At 56.8% G+C, this 7,424-nt stretch overlaps 1 protein-coding gene across 1 annotated transcript in view; it reads left to right on the forward strand.

Annotated features, from left to right (window-relative positions):
- Positions 1-3,878: 3,878 nt before the first annotated feature.
- The window catches only part of LOC115080516, a 16,929-nt gene continuing 13,383 nt past the window's right edge, over positions 3,879-7,424 (forward strand). The window contains exon 1 of the mRNA XM_029584721.1: positions 3,879-3,955. The gene's annotated coding sequence lies outside the window, so the exon portion shown is untranslated. The remainder of the gene's footprint in view (positions 3,956-7,424) is intronic.

Here is a 7,424-nt window from a genome sequence, read left to right on the forward strand (position 1 = left end):
AAAAACAAAACAAAACACAGAAGGGCAGGAGTCTGACCGCCGACACAGTCGTCAACCGCCCAGCGAAGGAAAATGACTCCATGCCTATGTGAGAATAAAGGGGCCGAGACCACCACCCTTCTCAGAGACGGGAAAGAGCAAAGCATTGACTCAACTGCTGCCTGATCTTAAGACCCCCGTAGGGGGGAAAGGCCCCTGACCGCCTCCGTGCATCCTGCACCTCCCCTTCAAGGCAGGAATCTGAAGCAGGGGCCCTCCACTCGACCGCAGATAGCACCACGGCGCACAGCTATTCCATTTATTGAATGGACAAAGAGGACCATTGGGCCCCCCCTCATCACCCGAAACATCAGAGCCAAGATCCTGAACTGGGATCGAGAGGCAACGAGGAGGATGAGGCACCGGTGCCGAGGACGAGCTGGCAGCTCCGGGGCATGAGCCCTCCCCACGCCTGAAGGTGGCCCCTTCGCTCCCGTCTGGGAGAAGGGAACGGTCCACTAGGTCAAAGGCCGAGGAGAAGCCCCAGTAAGATCTAAGCTAGCCAGCCTGAGAGCAATGCACTTCCAGTCCTGCAAGCTCTCCTCCTCCTCCTCTCACAAGATGACAGCTCTGGCCCCTTCGCTCCCCGCTGGAAACCCCCCCGTCTGGGAGAAGGGGAACGGTCCACTAGGTCAAAGGCCGAGGAGAAGCCCCAGTAAGACCCTCTTCCCCCTCTAAGCTAGCCAGCCTGAGAGCAATGCACTTCCAGTCCTGCAAGCTCTCCTCCTCCTCCTCTCCGAAGATGACAGCTCTGGCCCCTGGGTCTAGGTGGAGGCGTCCTGCGCAGGCACACGGGGGTTACTGCTGTACGGTGCAACATGCAGGGATGCAGCCCTCGACCGCTGGGAGACTTATTGTCACCTGTGAGGCCTGCGAAACAGACGAGCTCCAAGGTACGGCACAAAATCTCCCTAACTTCTGCCAGGTCCAACAATCGACTTAGCTGGGCATTCGCTGGCCTCAGGATATCCACAATGAATATGCATGCGATAAATCTGCAGCTTTATCTGCTCCATATTCATTTTAGACGTGCTGAACACCCGCCGGGCCAGTTTTAGGAAGCCCAGGGCAGAGAGGGGCGCTGGCTCGCCTCGTGGTTTCCCAGGGTTGGGGTTGGTCTGTGGCAGGGACCTGTAGCTGTGCAGGAGATATGCAGGGACCTGCAGCTGTGCAGGAGATATGCAGGGACCTATAGCTGTGCGGGAGATATGCAGGGACCTGCAGCTGTGCGGGAGATATGCAGGGACCTGCAGCTGTGCAGGAGATATGCAGGGACCTATAGCTGTGCAGGAGATATGCAGGGACCTGTAGCTGTGCAGGAGATATGCAGGGACCTATAGCTGTGCAGGAGATATGCAGGGACCTGTAGCTGTGCAGGAGATATGCAGGGACCTGTAGCTGTGCAGGAAATATGCAGGGACCTGTAGCTGTGCAGGAGATATGCAGGGACCTGTAGCTGTGCAGGAGATATGCAGGGACCTATAGCTGTGCAGGAGATATGCAGGGACCTGCAGCTGTGCAGGAGATATGCAGGGACCTGTAGCTGTGCAGGAGATATGCAGGGACCTGCAGCTGTGCAGGAGATATGCAGGGACCTATAGCTGTGCAGGAGATATGCAGGGACCTGCAGCTGTGCAGGAGATATGCAGGGACCTGCAGCTGTGCGGGAGATATGCAGGGACCTGTAGCTGTGCGGGAGATATGCAGGGACCTATAGCTGTGCGGGAGATATGCAGGGACCTGTAGCTGTGCAGGAGATATGCAGGGACCTGAAGCTGTGCAGGAGATATGCAGGGACCTGTAGCTGTGCAGGAGATATGCAGGGACCTGCAGCTGTGCAGGAGATATGCAGGGACCTATGGCTGTGCAGGAGATATGCAGGGACCTGTAGCTGTGCGGGAGATATGCAGGGACCTGTAGCTGTGCGGGAGATATGCAGGGACCTATAGCTGTGCAGGAGATATGCAGGGACCTGCAGCTGTGCGGGAGATATGCAGGGACCTGCAGCTGTGCAGGAGATATGCAGGGACCTATAGCTGTGCAGGAGATATGCAGGGACCTGTAGCTGTGCGGGAGATATGCAGGGACCTGCAGCTGTGCGGGAGATATGCAGGGACCTGTAGCTGTGCGGGAGATATGCAGGGACCTGCAGCTGTGCAGGAGATATGCAGGGACCTATAGCTGTGCAGGAGATATGCAGGGACCTGCAGCTGTGCAGGAGATATGCAGGGACCTATAGCTGTGCAGGAGATATGCAGGGACCTGCAGCTGTGCAGGAGATATGCAGGGACCTATAGCTGTGCAGGAGATATGCAGGGACCTGTAGCTGTGCAGGAGATATGCAGGGACCTGCAGCTGTGCAGGAGATATGCTTTGTGTGCACATAAATCCTGTTTTCCTGCGGGCATCCAGACTTAACATGTCTCAGTGTGCGCGGGGGATCGTGACTCAGGCCTCACTACCCCCCTCAGCCTTGCGTGGGGGAACGGGCAGGAAAGCTATCGGAGCTCGCAAGCAGTGGGATCAGTAAAGCACATTCTTCTTTTCTATTCCTGTGACAGCACAAGAGCGACTAAGCCATAGCACCCGAGTGCCTCTTATTACGAGGGGGGGGGTCAGGATGTGTGGCCCACAGCGGACGTCCTCTCAGGGAAAGGCTTCATACCTGCCAGGATCCATCCTCCCAAGCACGTTCCTGCATCTCTTCCCTCCATCCCCTCCACTGAAGCTCTCCTACTACTAACCATCCCCCTCATCTTTACGTGCACAGAAAAGCGAGCATATGATGAGGGGACCCCCCCCCTCCCCCCAGGAGAGCGCATGCAGATTAAAAGCCCCAGCCTGGGTTTCTTCAGGCTCCAGCGATGCACGCATGCAGGGCAGCAGGGGTAGCAGGGCTGCTTACTTAGGGGATTGCTCTTCCCTCATTGTCTCTCTCCTCCAGGGCTGGGGGCACCCCAGCACTCCCCCCCCCCCCCCCCCCCCCCGCCATCCCCCCTGGCCTGTAAGAAGGTGAGAAATGCCCCGCTGGGTCAGACCAGGGTCCATGGAGCCCAGCATCTTCTCGCTGATGCCCAGTAGTTGATCTATGTCTTGTATCCAGCCCCCGGGGACTGGGCCTTCACCTGTCTCCGAAGCCCCAGAGATGGTCACGGAAGTGTGGAGTCTCTCGTGCAGGGCAGCCTGTGCTCCCATTCCCCGCCCGGCCGGCACATCAGCTTCGCGGGGCAGGGGAGCTGCTGGCTTTTCCCATCTCGGCAGTAGATGGTGCTGCAGCATCACCTTTGCTTTCAGAAGCAGCGCTGAGGGCAGACTGGTCCCAGTGTAACAGGGGAAACCTTCAACCAATAGTGGGGAAGGGGGGCAGTGAGGGGAGAGCAGGGGGAGTAGAAAATGGGCATCAGCGAGGGGAGGGAGGCTCAGGACGGTCTGAACAGTGACGGGGTGCGGAGGCAGTGAGGGTTTGTCAGGGAAACTCAGCAGTGAGGGGGGCTCAGGGTCACTGAGCAGTGAGGGGGTCAGGGTCACTCTGAGCAGTAAGGTGTGTGTGTGGGGGGGGTATCTCTGAGTAGGGGTCTCAGGAGCATTAGGGGACAGGAGAGAGCAGGAGCAGCATTCGTTTCTTTGTCCTTCCAGCAGTCCTTGAGCGTCCTCTGAACCAGTAAAAGCAGCAGCCAGCAGGTTCCAGACTGACAGATAAGCCCGTGGCACATAAACAGCTCATTGTGTAACGTGGCCCCCCTCCCCGGGCTCCCCATCCCCCACCCACCCGTCACATGGCAAGGCTGGCACACCTGTCCAAGGTGAGCACAAGGTGAGCCCTGCACATCCTGTACCAGGACACAAGCTGAGAGCTCCAGATTCATTCACAATCAGCAAATCCTGCCCAGGGAACTCGGAATTACCTTCTCTACCGGTGAGGGATTCCTAGATCCTCAGTCCCAGCCTCTGCCAGCAGGAGGCGCTGTAGGGAATGATGCAGGAGCACTGGGTATGGGGGGAGTCACAGCTCCTGCAGTCCCAGCCTCTCCCAGCAGGAGGTGCTGTAGGGAATGGTGCAGGAGCACTGGGTATGGGGGGAGTCACAGCTCCTGCAGTCCCAGCCTCTCCCAGCAGGAGGCGCTGTAGGGAATGATGCAGGAGTACTGGGTATGGGGGGAGTCACAGCTCCTGCAGTCCCAGCCTCTCCCAGCAGGAGGCGCTGTAGGGAATGGTGCAGGAGCACTGGGTATGGGGGGAAGTCACAGCTCCTGCAGTCCCAGCCTCTCTCAGCAGGAGGCGCCGTAGGGAATGGTGCAGGAGCACTGGGTATGGGGGGAAGTCACAGCTCCTGCAGTCCCAGCCTCTCCCAGCAGGAGGCGCTGTAGGGAATGGTGCAGGAGCACTGGGTATGGGGGTCACAGCTCCTGCAGTCCCAGCCTCTCCCAGCAGGAGGTGCTGTAGGGAATGGTGCAGGAGCACTGGGTATGGGGGGAGTCACAGCTCCTGCAGTCCCAGCCTCTCTCAGCAGGAGGCGCCGTAGGGAATGGTGCAGGAGCACTGGGTATGGGGGGAAGTCACAGCTCCTGCAGTCCCAGCCTCTCCCAGCAGGAGGCGCTGTAGGGAATGGTGCAGGAGCACTGGGTATGGGGGTCACAGCTCCTGCAGTCCCAGCCTCTCCCAGCAGGAGGCGCTGTAGGGAATGGTGCAGGAGCACTGGGTATGGGGGGTCACAGCTCCTGCAGTCCCAGCCTCTCCCAGCAGGAGGCGCTGTAGGGAATGATGCAGGAGCACTGGGTATGGGGGGAGTCACAGCTCCTGCAGTCCCAGCCTCTCCCAGCAGGAGGCGCTGTAGGGAATGGTGCAGGAGCACTGGGTATGGGGGGGGGGGGGGAGTCACAGCTCCTGCAGTCCCAACCTCTCCCAGCAGAAGGCGCTGAAGGGAATGGTGCAGGAGCACTGGGTATGGGGGGAGTCACAGCTCCTGCAGTCCCAGCCTCTCCCAGCAGGAGGCGCTGTAGGCAATGGTGCAGGAGCACTGGGTATGGGGAGTCACAGCTCCTGCAGTCCCAGCCTCTCCCAGCAGGAGGCGCTGTAGGCAATGGTGCAGGAGCACTGGGTATGGGGAGTCACAGCTCCTGCAGTCCCAGCCTCTCCCAGCAGGAGGCGCTGTAGGCAATGGTGCAGTAGCTGTGTGTCTGCATGTGCACAGATTAGAGAGATGCGTGTCTCTCTTTTCTTGGTGTTAATATTTAATGCTGTCCTTTTGCACGTCGATTGGGGAGGGAAGGATGTTTATGGGAACAATCTGGGCCGTGCTCTCTCTGATTGGTCTCCCTGAGCGCTGGACTTGCAACAGATTAAGAAACTCACTGAGGTAACTGGCTCAGTGTCAGCTGCAGTCAGAGCCTGGGGAACCCGCACAAGGTCAGTAAACAAATTCCTGCACTTTTAGCGAGGAGCTGACTGAAGCAGTGAAGGGGCAGAGGATCACATGAGCAGATGTATCCCACGGATCAGAAATTAGTAAAAGATATTTAATGTCTTGCTCTGGAGCCCTTTAGAAGGACGTTTAATATTGAAGCATAGAAATGATGGCAGTACCCCGGTGTTAGGGGACAGGGGATGTCCTGATCTGGGGTCTCATAGGAGAAGGAGGTTTATCAGAGTCCTGGTGTTATAAGGCAGGGGATGTCCTGATCTGGGGGGTCTCATAGGAGGAGGAAGTTTATCAGTGTCCTGGTGTTATAAGGCAGGGGATGTCCTGATCTGGGGGTCTCATAGGAGGAGGAGGTTTATCAGTGTCCTGGTGTTATAAGGCAGGGGATGTCCTGATCTGGGGGTCTCATAGGAGGAGGAAGTTTATCAGTGTCCTGGTGTTATAAGGCAGGGGATGTCCTGATCTGGGGGTCTCATAGGAGGAGGAGGTTTATCAGTGTCCTGGTGTTATAAGGCAGGGGATGTCCTGATCTGGGGGTCTCATAGGAGGAGGAGGTTTATCAGAGTCCTGGTGTTATAAGGCAGGGGATGTCCTGATCTGGGGGTCTCATAGGAGGAGGAGGTTTATCAGTGTCCTGGTGTTATAAGGCAGGGGATGTCCTGATCTGGGGGTCTCATAGGAGGAGGAGGTTTATCAGAGTCCTGGTGTTATAAGGCAGGGGATGTCCTGATCTGGGGGTCTCATAGGAGGAGGAGGTTTATCAGAGTCCTGGTGTTATAAGGCCTGGGATGTCCTGATCTGGGGTCTCATAGGAGGAGGAAGTTTATCAGAGTCCTGGTGTTATAAGGCAGGGAATGTCCTGATCTGGGGGTCTCATAGGAGGAGGAGGTTTATCAGTGTCCTGGTGTTATAAGGCCTGGGATGTCCTGATCTGGGGGTCTCATTGGAGGAGGAGGTTTATCAGTGTCCTGGTGTTATAAGGCAGGGGATGTCCTGATCTGGGGGTCTCATAGGAGGAGGAGGTTTATCAGAGTCCTGGTGTTATAAGGCCTGGGATGTCCTGATCTGGGGGTCTCATAGGAGGAGGAGGTTTATCAGTGTCCTGGTGTTATAAGGCAGGGGATGTCCTGATCTGGGGGTCTCATAGGAGGAGGAGGTTTATCAGTGTCCTGGTGTTATAAGGCCTGGGATGTCCTGATCTTGGGGTCTCATAGGAGGAGGAGGTTTATCAGTGTCCTGGTGTTATAAGGCAGGGGATGTCCTGATCTGGGGGTCTCATAGGAGGAGGAGGTTTATCAGTGTCCTGGTGTTATAAGGCAGGGGATGTCCTGATCTGGGGGTCTCATAGGAGGAGGAGGTTTATCAGAGTCCTGGTGTTATAAGGCAGGGGATGTCCTGATCTGGGGGGTCTCATAGGAGGAGGAGGTTTATCAGTGTCCTGGTGTTATAAGGCCTGGGATGTCCTGATCTGGGGGTCTCATAGGAGGAGGAAGTTTATCAGAGTCCTGGTGTTATAAGGCAGGGGATGTCCTGATCTGGGGGTCTCATAGGAGGAGGAAGTTTATCAGTGTCCTGGTGTTATAAGGCAGGGGATGTCCTGATCTGGGGGTCTCATAGGAGGAGGACGTTTATCAGTATCCCGGTGTTAGAGGACAGGGAATGTCCTGATCTGGGGGTCTCATAGGAGGAGGAGGTTTATCAGTGTCCCAGTGTTATAAGGCAGGGGATGTCCTGATCTGGGGGTCTCATAGGAGGAGGAGGTTTATCAGAGTCCTGGTGTTATAAGGCCTGGGATGTCCTGATCTGGGGGTCTCATAGGAGGAGGACGTTTATCAGTATCCCGATGTTAGAGGACAGGGAATGTCCTGATCTGGGGGTCTCATAGGAGGAGGAGGTTTATCAGTGTCCTGGTGTTATAAGGCAGGGGATGTCCTGATCTGGGGGTCTCATAGGAGGAGGAGGTTTA

This window comes from Rhinatrema bivittatum, chromosome 19, assembly GCF_901001135.1.
Source record: "Rhinatrema bivittatum chromosome 19, aRhiBiv1.1, whole genome shotgun sequence".
NCBI classification, from domain to species: Eukaryota; Metazoa; Chordata; class Amphibia; order Gymnophiona; family Rhinatrematidae; genus Rhinatrema; species Rhinatrema bivittatum.